Here is an 18,607-nt window from a genome sequence, read left to right as displayed (position 1 = left end):
GATAAACAGACAAAGAAAACAAATTGAGAGGCTAAATTATGTTTGTTTTGTTTATTTTTAAAGGTAAAATGAAATAATCACAAATAAGTGACTTTTTAGCGACACGTTCAAAGCTTTAGCTCACGGAAAATAGTAAATACCATCGCCTGAAAAAACAATAAAGAAAAGATTGTAAGTGAGGTATTGAAGGATTAAGTTTACAGGAAATAATTAACAATGTCACCATATAACCTAAAGGCAGAGCTCATTTTGGATGGAAGTGACATGTTTGGGTGTCTTGGAGACATGTTTAATAAAACATATTTGGATAATGGATGTATCCTCATAGCCAATGTAGATGGACACGTGAATGTCTTTACCTTAATCGTCCAGCAGAGAGCGCTATGTATCTATTTTTGGTCGTCTTGAATGATCGAAAAATGGCGCACCAATTAGCAAATTTATTGTAGTGTTTTGCCTGTTTTCGTGGTGTGTGTGGGGGTGCGTGCGTGCGTGTGTGGGGTGTGGGGTTGTGTGTGTGTGTGTGTGTGTGTGTGTGTGTTGGGGGGCGGGGGAGATAGCATTTATTTCATGTTTGACACGTGGATGTTGCTGCGGAATAAGGTAAAATGTTAATTACATTAACTTTTGACGATAATCTTCCATACACACATCAAACTTTACTTTCTATAATTTTGTATAACAGGACTAATTATATGATTTTATGTAGGCTCCATACTCTACAATATGATGTTGTAATATAATGTTCAGCCATATTATCGAAAATAATGTAACTTATTATTATTATACTCTTAAAAATAATGCAAAGTCGACTTTTTTCCAAACTATTCTGAATCATTAGAAGACTAAGTAAACAGTTAAGTGGCACCTAAATAAGGTTAAATGACGAAACTGCCACTGAAAGGCACTGTTGTCTGCATTTTGTGTGTGCGTGTACGTGTGTGTGCGTGTGTGTGCGCACGTGACTGTAAATACATAACCTAATTTAATCCATATATTCGGTGCCATATAGCGAGCAAAGAGTGATAACAAGCAGTATGACAAAATAAGCAAGATGCCATTTGGAGTTTACAAGTCTTGCAATATGACACTTAATGTGACACCAAAAAATGTTTTAATTGAGGCCAAATAAGAAATGTAACTGTCTGACAGCATTTTACGTGTTAACGAAGACAGTTGAGTGTGGCGAAATGGCACAGCTATTTATTAAAATTGATCATTTACTCACATTGAGCATTTTCTGAGGCACATATTATGTTACAGTATGTATTGTATATGTTGAATGAGAACAATTGTGTTGTATTGACTTTCCAAATAGTATTTTATTAGGTACATTTGAAAAAAAAAAAAACAACCTTATTGAACTACATGAGAGGGCAAGGTGTGCCTAATAAAGTGACTCTTCTGTATTCCTGACATTTTTGACTAATTTATGGCACAATTTGTTTGTGTAGAATATTACAAATATGTATTTTTAAATTCATAAAAAAATATAATCATTTAAAAAATGTTTCCTGAATTTCATCAATTCCTAAATTTTATGCATTCTCCCCAAAAATTCAACAAGACGTTACTACTCATCGTTGACGCTAACGAGAGAAATGAGCGAGTATTTTATTTTTTACATTTATTTATCTGTGCATCCATAAAAAAAATTCTGCCCCAAATTTATTATTCATCAGTGATGTGATTAATATGCAAAATTATGCAAATGAAGACGCAATTAGGCTCCAATTCTCCGGCGGAGTTTTTCCATTATAATTTAATACAAAGTAACAGAGCAATTGGTGTCATGTGTAATTACGCTTAGCAGAGCACACGCACAGTCGCTGCTGAACGCTCCGCAGAAAACTTTGGGGTACTTTAGGGCTAGAACCATGTGTGAAGAACCTCACAACTGTCCCATCCATCTTGGGATGGCCATAGATTTTGAATCGCCTCATACTCACACACATGCACACACACGGATGAAAAATTTCTCAAATTCCACGTCTTGTTCTGGCCAACATTTAGAACCGGCAATATGAGAGAAGACCCTCATGGGAAATGGATACCGGCTTTCATCTTGGAAGGGCCATAGATTTTAAAATTATCACCCAAACACACACACACAGACACGGAAATATTCAGGAATTCCAAGCGTTGTTCTGGCAAGTTATTTGGAGGCATAGAAATGGCAGAAGGACCTCAAATATTCTTATCCTGTCTCTCTGGGTCTCACCTCATCCATCCTGGGAGAGCCATAGATTTTAAACTTAAAACAAACAAACACACACATGTTTTCTGGTGTTTTCCAAAATGTCGTGCCTTGTTCTGACCCGGTATTCATTCATAACTGGAGAGTTGGGAGATGAATGTCAGCGATTGCTCCAGTCTTACGGCGTCCACCTAGCCATAGGTTTGAGTCTTTTAGGTTGTCACTCGCACACTGAAACACTACAGTACTTTTTGGAAATTCGTGTCCTTGTTCTAGTAGGAATTTAGAATTAGGTTCTTCTCCGGTCTCTCCAATTCTAATAGATTCCATCTTGGGGGGGCCATAAATTTTAAATTGTCACACATACACAAATGCACACGGGGGAACAAAGACGTCCTCCCTCGTCCGTCCTCGCCGCCTCCACTCGGCTGGCTGCGCTCTGTCAAAGAACATAATCCCTCCTCAAAATGGAAGCACAAAGGAAACTTGAGCTGAATCCTGTAAAGGCGCGGACACGCCGCACAATGCGTCCTCCCACCCGATTTTTTTTTTCTCCCCTCGCCTAACTCGCCTGACGGAAAAAATGCCCTGTGGCGCAGATCAAGCGTTTTCTCATCCTCCTCCTTCATCATCCCTCTTTTGCACCCCCCTCTCCCCCACATTACCTCCACAACCAGAGGCCAAGGTCCACTCGGACTTGACCAAGTTTAGTTACTTTGAACCATCTTTGTTTAGCCGCAAATGAGTTGAGTTAGCACATTAATTAGAGAGTCCGGGACTTGTTTTGTGAATTCATTCATTGAGCGTATGCGGGTTAGTTAATGTGTTTGTTAAGTGCGATGGGGAGTCAGCTGAGTGAGATGAGGAGTAAGTGATTAAATTACTTGAGTGAGTCAGGAAGTAACTGAATGAGTTAGGTGCAGAGTTAGTCATACAACTAATTGAGTGACTTATGGAGTTAGTGAGTTAGGGGAGTGAGGGATTTAGTTAGATGAGTGTTAATTATTTAGTTAATTGAGTGAGTTACAAAGTCAAGTTAGGTCATGAGTTTGGGAGTGACATAGTGAGTCAGCTAAGTTGGTGATGGAATTGGTGATTTAGATACTGTTGGGCGAGTGACTTCAGATAGGCTTTTCTTTGAGTGAAACAGAGTTAATTGAGTTAGTTAGGGAGTTAGCTCGTGAAATTAGTTCGCTAGGAATATGATGTAGGGAGTGCGATGGCTGAATAAGAAGTTAGTTGAGTGATCGGAAGTTATGAGTGAGATATTTTCAAAGTTGGTTTGGGAGTTAGCCAAGTAAGTTTACTGTGTGATTTAGCAAGCGCAGTATTTAGAGAGTTAGGTAGTTGCTTTGTGTGTGTTTTTTAGGCGAGTGAGATGAGGAATAAGTGAACAAGTGCGATGTTTATTTGAATGGGTGAGGGGGTGAATGAGTTAGGTGAGTTTGGGAGGTAGCTGCTTGAGTGAGGTAGCTAGTGATTTAGTTAGGTGAGTGACTTTTGAGATGGGGAGTTAGTTGAGTGACTTAGGGAGGTTTGGGTGAGCGAGTTTTTAAGTTAGTTCATGAATTAGTGATGTTATTAGTTGAGTGAGTTAAGGAAATTATCCCCTGCGTTTGGAGAAAGACATTTTTTTTCGGGGCGTCTAACGTCGAATTTCGGATAAGTGGTCAAAAAGGGTTCATATGCAACAGAAATTTTTGCTCAAGGGGCAATAAGAAGGATGTCGGGAGGGGAAAAAAAACCAATAAATTTAAATTAAGGAAGCGTGAATAGATGAAATTGAATGGAAATATTTTATGTTGTATTGATTTGAAGTGAAGTGAGTGGAGGACATTTTGGGGGGTTGTTTTAACAACAGAATAGACGTGTGTAGACGTGTCATTTAAACGTGTTAATGTGACAGAACACTTGCTGTTTTATTTATGTCTGGTGGAAAGAAAAACAGTTGTTGAGGTTAGTCCATATAGGTCATTGTTGTCAGTTGGCTTTTTTTTGCCTTAAAAGCAGCACCTGAGGGGCGTGTCCCACTCAGGCTCGCCCCCTGCAGGCGGAAGTCAGAAGGGTGAGCGTCAGTGCGGTTTGCCATCCACTTCATCATCTCGGCTGATTACATCAAGCCTTTGGTAAAGTAGGCCGCCCGCGCTCGCCTCCGCCACAGGAAGAGGAAGTACCCCGTGGGGTGGGCGCACCTCCACCTGTGTCGCTGCACGCCTGTAAAGTGGCGAGGCGCTCCTCCTGTCGCACTTCCTGTTGCTGCCAGTGCACGACAAATGTCAAAACGAGCACGTGAGATAACAACTCTTCACTTGACACACAAACTTACACACTACAATGCACTCACTGGGTAGACCACGAAGTGGAATTAACCCTGCAGATGTTACGTTTATCGCTAGGGATGTTCCAGACCCAGCTGCAATAGGTGAAAAAATACGAGATAATTATATATATATATATATATATATATAGATATAGATATAGATATAGATATAGATGTAGATGTAGATGTAGATGTAGATATAGATATAGATATATAGAGTGAGTTAGAGATCAGACGGCAGTTAAATGAATTGAGTGAGTGAGTGAGGGAGGGAGTGAGTGAGTCCAAAAAATTCAAAAGTCACCTCAGTGAGTTGGGTAATTAGTGAGTTAGGTGAGTGATTCAGAAATGCAGTTTGTGAGTTATTTGAATGAGTCAGGAATAAAATCATCAATTTAGTTAAATGAGTTACTTATGGGAAACGGCACCAGAAATTCAGTTGATTGAGTTGGGTAAGTAGTTGGGTGAGTTAGGCATGAAGTTAGTGAGTGAGTTGAAGCAAGTTGGACCTTAAGTTTATGATTTTGCTCAGTGAGCTAGGCTTGTTATTTGTGTTTGTTGAGGCCTTAGGCAATCAGTTAATGAAGTACTTAGTTGGAGTATTACCAACAGATAACAGTGCAATATCAACAAATAAGTTGAGTTTGTTCGTTAATTGGTCGTCAGTGAATTTAGCATGAAGTTAGTGAGTTAGTTGAATGGGTTAGGTATTAAGTTAGTGAGTTAGTCGAGTGAATTAGGGATACAGTCAGTGGAGTGAGTTGAGTAATTGATGAGTTAGTTGCGCAGATAAGAAGTTAGTGAGTCAGTTAAGCGATTTGGGCAATTCGATATTTTAGTGAGTTAAGCATGAAGTTAATGAGTTAGTTGAGTAAGATGTTGACATCAGAGAGGGACCATTCCCTACTTCGTCTGTGATCGGACGCCAGATGACGTCGTTCGCCGCGCACGCTTGTGCGTCTGTTAAAAGTTTGAGCGCGCCAGCGTGGTAATTAACCTTCTCGGTGTGCCGGCGCTGTGATGAGAGTCAGACACAAGGTGGCGATTGCTGTATTTTTCCACTTATTTTTTTTTTCCCCCCAAACATCACAGACACTCGCTGTAAATTCTCTAAATGTCTGCTTTGCTTTCATGGATTACTGTCAGCATTGTGAGCGGCTGCCAGGCCCGCTCGCCTTTTTCCGGGCCCGTCTACGCCACCTTGATATATTTGCCAAATGAATATCTGAAGCCGTAATTAAATTTATCCACCTCTGCACCTTCTGTACGGACGCCACCTTGCACACATCACACACATCACACCTTTCACGCACACCCAATCAAACACAAACGCACACATACACACACTCGCTTCGGGATATTTTATTTTCAAAACCAGATTTGTGCATCATTTAATAATCATCATTTGGCACTTTAGAGCTATGTTTTAAGCACTAGATTAATCAAACATGTCCCAAGTAAGTAATTGTGACAAATATAGTATATATATATATCAAATAGATTCCAACCCTATTTATTTTGTGACTCATTTTGTCACTTGGGATTTCTAAAATGGAAAATATTCTAGGTGATGTGACCAGAGTCTCAAATGTTTGAGACTTAAAAATAGGGCATCGGGCCGGATTTCAATAACCTTTTCCAAATGATCTCAACCATTGAGTAACTGTAATTAAACAAACTTGAAACAGACTTCAAAACCTAATTTGAAATCCTAACCCAGGCATGAAACTCCAACCTCGGCTTCAAATCCAATTTGAAACTCAAGCCCAAGGTTAAAACGCTCACTAGAAACCTTAACCTCATCTTCACAACCCAATTTAAAACCGTAACCTGATCTTGAAACCCTACTTCAAATCCTTAAACCCTGCTTGAAACCCAAATTTGAAACCCTAAACACAGCTGGAAATCCCAACTTGAATCCTCATCCTAAATCTGAAACTCTAAATTGAAATCCCTAACCTTTGAAACACATACTTGAAATCTTAACCCTGAATTGAAGCCCTGACCCTTGTTTAAAAATCTAACCCAGGCTTTAAAACCTAAATTGAAGACCTAACCTCGGCTTCAAATCCCATTTTAAAAACATAACCCTTGCTTAAAACCTTAATATTATCCCCAAATCACAATTTGAAACACGCTAACTTGAAACCTCATCCCAAGCATGAAACTTTAATCGAAATAACCCTGACCCAGAGTTGAAATGACTTAAAACCTTGATTCCAACCCTAACCCTGGTTTGAAAACCTTACCCAAACTTTAAAAACTAACTTGAAACTAAAACCTGTTATTTAAACCCTGTTTTGAAACTCTAGTCGATATTGAAACCCTATATTGAAACCTTTATCCTGTCTTGAAACTCTTAATTGAAAGTCAAGTGATAAGATGTCCTCATTTTACCCTCCATATTGTCCCAAATTGTAATGACTTGAAAGGTAAACCTGATGAATTTGTCTGAATGGGCTGTCATGCCATATTAACCACTACATGATGTGCCCTTGTCCTGTTGACCACCACCGCCGCTGTCATGTCCGGACCCTTGGAACGGCCTGAAAGCAGCCCGTCGCATTAGCATTAGCATTATCATAGCCTGGCATTCATCACTTTGTCCAACCTTTTGTCTCTCGCCCCTTTTTTTTCTGAAGGCGAGTGCGGGAATTATTAGCGGCTTAGCGTTAAGAGGCCCCCCTAAGAAGCTCTCGGGGTGTGTAAGCCCCTCTCCCGAGTCCCCGCCAACAACAGCGATGCCGTGTTCGTGTCAGCGGGAGGGGGCCCTACGACGCCACCGCGACGTCAAATCCACTCCCGCAAAAAAAAAAACCCCGAAACAAAAATAAAAACCCCGGGAAATATTAAGTGAACAATGGGAAGCATGACTCAGCACATTCCCATTGTTCCCACTGTGCTTGTGTGTACAACAACACTGCACTTCTGTGGGAAAGCCATGGTGGAGTTTAGTTTTTTTTCCACGGATTTGGAGGTACGGCGTGAAATCCTGTGGCAACTCTCCGCGGCTTGCTGGCATACGTGGGACCGAGGCGCCGGGATTCAACGCGGCTTAATGTTGGCGCTGGCCGCGTGTGTGCGCGTGATAACGTGCTGGCTTTTCTTCCCAGGTTAGCTGCCAGGTTAGCCGCCTAGCGACGCCCGCCGTGTTCCCGCACCATATTTGGGGGGGGGGGGGGGATGAAGAAGAAGAAGCTTGGTCGCCGAGGTGGTAGTGGGGGAGGGCTAATGCATGTTTTTGGAAGGGTTTTGGTAATTCCCACCACGTTTGTGAATGCAGATAGTGTGTGACAATGCGTGTAAAAACAGACAGCTAGCGCTTAGCCGCTAATGGCTGATTGGCTATTTTGAGGCTTTAAATTGAGGCAGAAAATACCTGCACGCACACACACTACGCGCCAGGTTATTTTTACACATGCGCATACAACATTACCCTGGCTTGAAACCCTCACTTTGGATTGAAACTCACATTTCAAACCTGATTTGAATCCCTGTCTTGAAACCCTCATTTGAAAACCTTAAACCAGGCCTGAAACTTTCATTTGCAACCCTAGTTTGAAACCCTAACCTACCAAATCTAACCTTAGTTTGAAACCCTATGAGATGTTTGTGCATAGTGTGTGAAATTACAATGTGTGTTGAAAAGTGACAACTAGCGCTTAGCCGCTATCGGCAGAGTGTGAGAAGACTCCTCTTGGCTATATTGGGCCTTTAAATAGCGGCAAAAAAATACCTACACTCACACACGCTAGACGCACGTACGCACACACGCTATGCGGCAGGTTATTTTTACAGCGCTCAACATCTGCTGGTTCCACACTGCAGAGACGCTTTTGACGCACGTGTTCATTAGTACACGTTTATTCGTACTCTTGGATGCCAATGCGCCGATATGCATTCAAGCAAGGATTGTAATTCTAATCCACGTTTGAAACCCTAATTTGAAAGTCTAACCCTGTCTTGAAACCCCAACCAGACCTCATTTGAAACCCCATTTCAGACATGAAAAGTAAGCGTAGTTTGAAAACCTAATCTAGGTTTGAAATCCTAATTTGAAACTTTGATACAAGCAAAAAAACTCAATTCGAACCCTAATTTCGGCGTTACATCCCAATATGAAATCTTAATCCAGGCATGCAACCCTAACCCGGGTTTGAAACCCTAAATGTGAAACCTTATTACAGTCTTGAAACCCTAATCCAAGTCCTAAATTGAAAACTCAATCTTTCATTGGAACCTTAATTCTAAAACCTGTTGTTAATTTGAAATTGTACCTCTGAAACTTTAATTTGAAACCCTTCCCTGTCTTGAAATCCTAATTTAAAACTGTATCCATGGTTTGAAACCCTAATCCACATTTGAAATCCTAATTTGAAATGCTAACCATTGTTCAAAACCTTAATCCAGGTTTGAAATCCTAATTTGCAACCTTAAACTTGTTTCGAAACTCTGATTTTCCACCTGAGTGGAATCTGTTATCTCTGCAAAGGCACATTTTTCCCACTTCCTGTAGTTTTGCAACACTTTCATATACTTCATATAGTGTGCTCGTGTGTAGGGGTGTGTGTGCGCGTGTGGGGGTGGGCGTGTGTGTGTGTGTGTGTTTGTGTTTTTCCTACATGTCATCTTCTGGCTTTGTCAACTCAGTTTCAATCACGGTGTGAAACTTTGCGTTTTTGCGGCAGCAAAAGGTTTATTATGATTACATTAGCATAAATGATTTCATAACATCTGCTTGTCAATAATTATCCCGTGACCTCTGACCCACGCCGGCGTTGAACCCCAGGTGTAAGGCGGCGGTGGAGTAATGAGCGCCTCCTTTCTCTCCCGCACGCTTCAATTAGTGCCTTAATATTAGCCTGCAAAATGAGAAATTGGGAGACTGGATGGAAAGAGGACAAAATGGCTGCTTTCCAATTTTGGAAGCACACGTTCGGTCAACATGTCTTCAGAACAGAAGCAATTCAGGATCAGGGTTTTCAAATTGGGATTTGAATTTTGAATTAAGGTTTCAAGCCAGGTTTAGGGGTTCATACATTGTTAGGGTTTGAAACCAAGGTTAAGATTTCAATTGGGGATTTAACAAATGAATTAAGGTTTCAAGCCTGAAGTAAATTTTCATACAATGGCTGAGGTTTGAAATTAGGGTTTCATATTAGGAATTCAAACCTGAGGACTATATATATACACACACACACACACACACACACACACATACACATACACATACATACATATATATATATATATATATATATATATATATATATATATATATATATATATATATATATTGGATTTTAAAATAGGATTAGGGTTTCAAATTAAGGTTTCAAGGTGAGGGTAGGGTTTCAAAATATGGATTCAAGCCAGTGTTAGGTTTCAAACAAACAAGGTAAAAGGTTTGTGTTTGAAGGTAGGGTTAGGGTATCAAGTTTTTAGGTTTTTAAATTAAGGTTTCAAATGATCTTGTAGTGTTTATTAGCTGAGCAGAATTAGGCAAAGATTGAGCGTGCGCTACGTCATTAACTTTACCACACAAACATGCAACTTGGGAAAGTTCCTCACAACCTTATCTTAATTTATCTTATCTTATCTTAGCGCCGAGCGCCTGCATCTGAGGATGAGCGCTAATAGGAGATTGATGGCATGTAATTAGCGCGATCGGCGTGGGTGCCGCGCTGCCGTGTCGCAACTGTCACCGGCAAACCAGGTGGAACGCCGCGGGGAAACGCCGCCTAAGCGCGCGGCTGTCAGCGCAACTCGCTGACGCGATTTGAACGGCCAGTCGTTTTGATTTTGCGCAAGCGAAGTAGCGGGAACGCCGCGAACGTGTTCCAACTCCTCCAAAAGTTTGAACTTTTTCTGCCTCTCTAATGCAGTCGTGTTAATCAATCAGGGGCAAACCGGGTCGGAAACAACGACCCGTCTATGTCCCAGGTGCAAGTGATACGGTATGTACTACGTGACCCAGTCAAGTGGATCTACTGAAGGCCGTAATGGCGTTAAGAAGGTCAGATGGAGGTTCAGCAAGTTTGCTTTATGACAGGCAACACGCAAAGAATCAGGCAAGCTAACTTTAAAAAGTTACTTTTAGACTGCACCCAACTTCAGATCCTGATCTGATTTGACCTACTCCTGGAAGTCCAAAGGGTTGGTTGGGTTTCAAACCGGGGTCAGCGCTTCAAGTTAGTGTTCTATGCAAGGTTACAGTTTCAAATAAAGGTCACAGTTTCAAACAGGGTTTATTGTTTTGAAATAGGGTTTCACACCGGAGTTAGGGTTTCGAATGAGGATTAGCGTTTCAAGTTAAGGTTTAAAACTATAGGGATGGGGTTACAAATAAGGGTTTGAAGCTTGGGTGAGTATTTCGAGCAAGGGCGAAATTTATTTTTCAAGCAAGAGGTAGGGTTTCAAATGAGGATTGTGGTTTCAAGTTAAAATTTGAAACAAGGGAAAGTGTTTCAAATGAGGCGTAGGTTTTCAAGTTCAGGGTTGAAACAATGGTTCGGGTTTCAAATTAAATGTTCAAAACCCGAGTTCGGTTTTTAAATCAGGGTTAGAAGTTTGGGATAGGGTTCAAAGCAGAGTTTGAAAACATGGTTAGCGTTTCGAACAGGGGTCACCTTAATTTGAAAGTTAAAATTTAAAACTCCTGATAAGGTTTCAAATTGGGGTTTGAAGCTTGGGAGAGTATTTTAAACAAGTGTAATTGTTTCAAATAGGGTTTTAAATTAATGCTTGAAACAAGGGTTAGGGTCAATAGATTGTGTTGGGTTTTTAAATTATGTTTGAAGTTTGGGTTAGGATTTGAAATCGTAATTTGAAGACGAGGTTAGGGTTTCAAGTTAAGGTTTAAAATTATTTTTAGGGTTTCAAATAAGGGTTTGAAGTTTGGGTGAGTGTTTCAAAGTAGGGTTACTGTTTCAGATTAGGGTTTCTAGTTATTGTTTCAAACATTAGGGTTGCAACCAAGAATTAGGGTTTCAAATGTAGTCTTTCAATATTTGTTAGTTAGGATTCTGAGACAGAATTGGGTTTTCAAATTAAGATCTAAAACAAAGGTTCGTGTTTCAGATTAGGGTTTTGTGATTAGGGATTAAACCAAAAATCTGGGTTTTAAATTTGGCTTGCGGGTTCCAAGCAACGATTACGGTTTCAAATCAAGGTTTCTAGACAGAGTTTGAGTTTCAAAATGAGGTCTGTCCTAACTATGATGACAGTCAATTGACTCAATCAATCATTCAATCAATCAATCAACATGTCAGTCACCATTCCAGAGGGTGCAGAGGAACCCGGGGTCGTGAGGGATATACCGGCTACCCCCCTCCCCGGTGACCCCCGGTGATGTCTGAATTTGCCCCCTGGTCCTACGGCTTCATTTAGCTCAGCATTGTGATCTTGGCGAAAGGGGCGGCGGCCCAAGATGCAAATTACCACCTCGACATGACAGGTGGCTGCCTCTTCCCGCCCCCGTTGCCGCTCCACCCTCCGTGTCCAAGGGGGGCCCGACCCCCCCGCCGTGAGTCATTTTTCCACCTCCTCCCCCGTCATTAGCGGGTAATGATTGGATTCTTGATGCGCTCAAAAGCATCAAGGCAGTCAGAAGCCATGAAGGAAAACAACCGAAACGATGTCATCACTCATGGTAAGCCCACCGACTGCGCGACTGTCACTTTTCATCAAAGTACTCGTTAATGCACGTACAAAGCAATTAAACACTCGGAACGTCAAAGATGACGTATATCATATAAGGCGAACGCCTGTCTGTATCACGGATTTTGAAGTGATCTTTTTTTATGGTTTTTTTTTTCGGTATGCAGGCAAGTTTGAATCTCGACTTGTGCGTGGTCAGTGTAGTACCGCGTTGTGCCACCACATGCCAGGCAGCACTGAGCTCGACTGGAAGACATGCAGTGTCATTTAGAGCAAGAGTAAAAGGCACAGCCTAAACTCTAGTCACGGTTGTTTTTCCCCACAAGTCAGGCAGAATACAGTATATGCCTGTAACAATTGTTAGCCTCGCTTCAAACCCTAATTTAAAATATTAGCCCTGCCTTGAAACCTCACTTTAAAAACACTAATCCTTGTTTGAAACCCTAACCCCGGTTTGAAACCATAACCCAAGTTTGAAAACCTAACTTTATACCTTCCCCACTGTTTGAAATCCCAACCCAGGCTTCAAACCTTAATTTAAAACCATAACCCGGCCATCAGACCATAATTTAAAATACCAAGGCTGTCTTGAAACCTTACTTTTAAAAAAGGCTTGAAATCTTTGAAATTTGAAACTGTAACCCTTGTTTGAAATCATAACCCAACATTAAAATCTAATTTGAAACCTTAACCTGTGTTTGAAGTCTTAACCCAGGTTTCAAACCCTAATATGAAACCCTAACCCTTGCTTGAAACCCTAACCTCTGTTTAAAACTCGTAAGCCAAGTTTCAAACTCTAATTTGAAACCTTAACCTATGTTTGAAGTCTTAACCCAGGTTTCAAATGCCAATATGAAACACGAATTGCTCTGTCTTGAAAGCCTAATTTTAAAGCCTAACCCTTGTTTTAATGCCCAGCCCTGTCTTGAAACCCTAACACAGGATATAAATTGTAACTTGACACCCTAAAACAAGCTTCAAATCCCAATTTGATACCATATTCCTAACTTGAAACCATAACCTAACCCAGACTTCAAACCATAACTTGAAATCCTAACCTGTTTTTGAAGCCTTAACCCAGGTTTCACACCCCAATATGAAACTCTAACTCTGTCTTGAAACCCTAATTTGAAACCCCAATCCTAGTTTTAACCGTAACGCAACACTGAAATTGTAAGTTGAAACCCTATACCAAGCTTCAAATCCTAATTTGTCACCATATTTCTATCTTGAAACCCTTACCCAGAAATCCAACCATAATTTGAAACCATAATCTCGCTTGAAATGCTAATTTGAAATCCTAAACCTGGTTTGTAACCAGAATCCAATCTTGAAACCCTAACCCTGTCTTAAATGCCTAACCCTATTCTTAAACCTTTCCCCAGGCTTGTAACCCTAATTTGAGACAGTTACCCTTTGTTTAAAACCCGAACTCTCCTGTGACGTACTGACTTCACAACTGAGTGAACTTTGTAGCCATTTGTGGTGCAACACTTGGACACTCGCCCACATTTGGCAGCCTCCAAATAGATGGGGATACAGTACCTCCCCCAAGCTGCTTTGCGGCAGATTCCATTCATCCATCGACATGCGGCTGCATGCGCATCCCAGGGTGTGAGCGTATCATGGCCCATGCGCGCTCCCCGCCATTGCCAAACGCACCGCGGCTCGGCCCGAGAGCCTCCAGGGAGGCCAAGGCTTTCACGTCTCCACGGGCCAGCACGCCCAGAGGTCCCGATGCCCGGGGACGTGTAGCCAATCGGGGGCGGGTGGTGGCATTAGTCCCCCCCCCCCGCCCACCCCTTCCTTACCCACGGTTCTCCTTAGCCTTTAGCTAAAAGCAGGCTAATGGTGGCCAAGTGTGTAGAGAGAGGGTCTGGGGGTATTGGGGGAAGCGTGTCTGTAGGTTCATCTGGATTGGCGTCGATAAGGATGCGAGCTCGCCGTCCTCTGCCTATCGCCTCCATGCACGACTCCGTGTGTGTGTGTGTGTGTGCGTGTGTGTATGGCACAGAGCGCAGGGACTGGCAGACCACCTCCAGGATGCCAACAGTGACTGATGCCACATTAGACATTCCTTTCAGAGCAAACGCGGCGGCGTTGGTCAGCACCATGCCAGCTCGCACAGGCCCCGAGGATGCCCGCACCGCCGCCACCCCACCCCCCAGCACCACCCCTGAACATCCAAAACAACCACCCCCACCCATCCTCTCTTCCTTTGAGCACAGAGCTGGCAGCCACGGCGCAAGATTCCAGCGAATTCCAGGAACTTGCGGGAAAGGAAAACAAACAAACAAAAAGATGTGTTGGATCGGAACTTTGCAATTTAATTTGGGGGAGACTTTTTTATTTTATTTTTTTTTCCCTTTTACACAGCAAACGTTTTATCATCATCACTGAGCTCATTTAGCAGAAATCGCCACTCTTTTTTCCATCCCTTCCAACGATATTTAAAAAGAAAAAATAATTGCCAGTGCATTTGATTTGCACTCCTGTCAGGAGGTGGATATCTTTCAAAAAGGCAGATTTTTCCTCATTATTGTTGTGTGACTTTTCTCTCTAGTGTACATACTTCAAATTTGGTAGCAATCAGACAACATCTCCAGGATGTACAGTAGTTGCTTTTTAAATGCCCTTAGAAATGACCTTAAAATGACCACTTGAAACCAAAATGGCTGACTTCCTGTGTCTTTTCAGTCATGACATCTTGGCAACTTTTTTTGTGGATCTAATCATGGGAGACATGTCCACCAAATTTCATGTCACTGGGTGAAACCTGTTTCGGGGGCTGAATTCTCAAAACGTTCTAGTATGCACTCCTTAGCCGTCTTTAAAAGATCTCTGGAAATGACCCGAAAAGGCAGTTTCAAACCAAAATGTCTGACTCCGTGTGTCTTTTTGGTATGGCATCTTGAGACTTTTTTGTGGGTGGGTCTAATCATGCTAGAAATGCCAGCTTGAATTTCATGTTACTATGTGAAACCTGCTTCAGGGGCTGAATTTTCCAAAAACCTTTGGACTGCACTACTTAGCCGTCTTTTAACGAGCTCTGGAAATGACCCAAACAAATGCAGCTTCAAACCAAAATGGCTGACTTCCCGCGTCTTTTCTGACATGGCTACTTGAGACTTTTTTGAGGGTCCACTAGTGCTCAGTGTGACGGACAGGTCTTACAGATTCCATGTTGCTCAGTGGAACCTTTGGGCGCTGAATTTTCCAAATATTCCGCAGTGCTCTATCAAGGATGGCTCCCTTGAAGATCCATGAAAATTACCCTAAAATGGCCGCCTCAAACCAATATGGCTGACTTCCTGTTTCTTTTCTTGCTAGACAAGCTTACCAACTTTCATGCTGCTAACTGAAAACGTTTCTGGGTGCTCTTAAAACAATTTCAAGAGACCTTTGCACCACATGGTTGGCCACTAATCATATACACTTCAATGAATACCTCAGTGACAGCGTCAATCAAAAGTGAACCTTATTATCTATTATAGCCTAATGAAGTGAGTGTTTGGAAAAAAAGTAGGGAAAAAAAAACAGCAGACAAGCTATCATGACCGGCAATGCTGTCAGAAGAGGCTCTTCATGTCCAATTATTGTGGAGGTGAGGCTGGTATTCAATCGCGCCGCTCCGCCCGGGCTTAAGTGATGACACTGAGTGATTAGAGTGCCGTTAAATACCTGCGCTAATGAGCCAATTAGCCCTATTGACATCCATGGCCGCCTCCGAGGTGGAGCGAACGAGTTCCGCCGCCGCCGCCGCTCGCTAATCACAAGCGATAACAGCGCTTAGCCTTCAAACGCTAATCCTGACTCGCGGGCTGCCACTGTGATTTCTCTCAGTACCCACGCTGAGAGGAACTTCACGCTCCATTCGCCACTTCCTGCTCACTTGTAACTCCGCTGCGGTTTTAACTACCGCCACGTTTCACTTTCCAGGTGATTTTTTTTTTTTTTTTTCTTCTGTTGCACGTTTAGGAAATGTCAGTAACTGGCCTTTGCTCTCACATGCTGAAAGAAGACTGTGTGAAAATGACCTGAGGGAGCACTAAAAATGAAAGTGAAACCAACAGCGGTGCTTCAGGTAACTTCAGGGGGAATTTCATTCAAAATTCAACTCGAAATCAAAAGCGAAAAACAGAGTTTTTAGATTTTTGAGTCACATAGGCGCACAAGTGTTAATTATTACGGTAACAATAGACAGTTAGACCAATTCATCCAGGAAACATCACACCCCTTTTGTCATGGTAAATCCCCAAAATGATCATCAAAACTTTGATGCCGCGTTAGATGCCGTAGGTAAGAAAAGTTGAGCATTTTTATTTTCTTGGACACCTGCTCCCAATTTGGCCTCAATTGAGCAAATTCCCTAACAAGAAATTGTAGAATTGAAGTATCCTAATGAGCATGCCCTAAAATGACTGCTTCACACCAATCTCCTGTTTGGGCATGACTTCTTGAATCAGGCAGATTTTTTTTCTTTCTATTTTTCAAGTTTTCTTTGTCACTTCATAAGCCCTAAAATCCTGGTTGCCGCAAACCAAAATGGCTGACTTGTATTAAATTTCATGGGTCTTTGAGACTTTTTTGTCAGTCTTGGTATGAGAGACATCACTACCCAATTTCATGACCATCAGTGAAATTGGTGTCAGGGGCGAATTTATATTTGTTTTGTAATTTTCTGAGATTCCTTCCTCAAAGTAACGATACCCTCAAAGTCCATTAAACCAAAATATGAAAAAAAAAAAAAAATTCAAAACACTATTAACACACTCCACACCTCAGGATAACTGCTCAGGATCATCTTTTACAGACACGCTAGTATCGGCCCTTTGTTGACTTTAAACGTAAGAGAGGGAAAAAATTGGTTGAATGTGGCTGATTGTCGGCCTTGATTGTTTTCCAAGCATATCTGTGAGCAAAGTTCATTCTTGACTCACCCCACACCACAGAATAATCGCTGAAGATCATCTTTCAGAGGTATCCTGCAATCTGGCCTTTGCTGACTTTAATCAGAAGAGAGGAAAAAGCTCAAATCTGGCCCAATTGTCAGTACGTGTGAACCGACGGTCGGCCACGACTGTTTTTCGAGCAGATCAGAGAGAGAAAAAAAAAAAAAAATCACACTTAACGCACCACAGGATATTCGCTCAGAATTATCTTTCAGGGATATCCATCAATTGGGCCTTTGCTGATTTCTTTCGGAAAAGGGCAAAAATGCTCAAATTTTGACCATTTGTTGCAACCCACAGAATAATAACTCAGGATCATCTTTTATAGACATACAATTGTTGATTAGCTGAATTTGATCAGAAACTGGGACAAAAACATGCTAAAATTCAACCTCATGATCTCCATTCGTGTCCCGCTGCTTCATACTGATGTGAGCTGCCTCTGTGGAATCCTTGTTAGCCTATTAAAGCTGAACAATTACAGGAGAGAACAAAATGCTGGGGAAAGTTTCCAACCACACACACACAAAAAAAAAAAAAAAAAAAACATCTCGGATTGACGACTGTCTTTTGGCATCTTTCTCAGACAAATGACTGCAAGTCGTCAATAGGCTGTCATTAAACTACGATGAAGAGACGTCTGTGCATTGAGTATCAGCTTGTTAAAAGATTAATTCATGGGTGTGTGCTCATCGCTCCTTGTAATTATTTTAACTTGCGACTTTTTATCATCAAGATTGTGTTGAGTGCTGAGGCGGCAAAAGTACTGGCACTCTGTATGTACTTAAGTATAAAATAAAGTAAAAAGTACTTATTCATCAGCTTTACTTATGTAAAAAAGAACCGACTGTATTGTAAGTCAGTCAATCAGCTCTTGACTTTACCTCTCTCTATTTGTCTTTTTTTGCATTTATTCATTTATTTCTTCTGAGCCGTTTAATGCTAATACTAAGTAGCATCTGTTGCAGATTGAACCCATATGGTGCAGCAACACGTAGACGGACAATAGAACATTACTCACAGTCATATATTCTTTATCCTCTGTGACGAATGACTAATATTAGTGCTGTGCTGATGAGCTGAGAGAGGAGTGGAGACCTTTCAATGAACGCTATATCAGTCTGTCTTTCACTGCCCCGAGGTTGCCAAGGCAGGCACACCAGAAAGAGCAGTACAATGGCCGTTCCATTGACGCATTGTGACCAAAACTGTGACCAAAACTTGTTTTTCACAGAGGTGGGCGGGTCAGTAAATTTTGCCAGTCCGTTATTCACCATTCATCAGCGCTCTGGGCACCCGTCTGTCATTGTCGGTTTGTGTATGTGTGTATGTATCAGGGGCGGAGCCAGAACGTGGCTAATGGGTGGGTCTGGAAAAATCAGGGTGGGCCTAAATATTTTCCTCACTGAGCGCAATCCTCCTGTCCCAACATATCGTATATTCAAATAAAATGACAAACTGAATAATATGAAGTTCAGA

The sequence above is a fragment of the Filicampus tigris genome, chromosome 8 (genome assembly GCF_054856515.1).
Source record: "Filicampus tigris isolate MCC_2025a chromosome 8, RoL_Ftig_1.0, whole genome shotgun sequence".
NCBI classification, from domain to species: Eukaryota; Metazoa; Chordata; class Actinopteri; order Syngnathiformes; family Syngnathidae; genus Filicampus; species Filicampus tigris.
Note: the sequence above shows the minus strand (reverse complement) of the source record.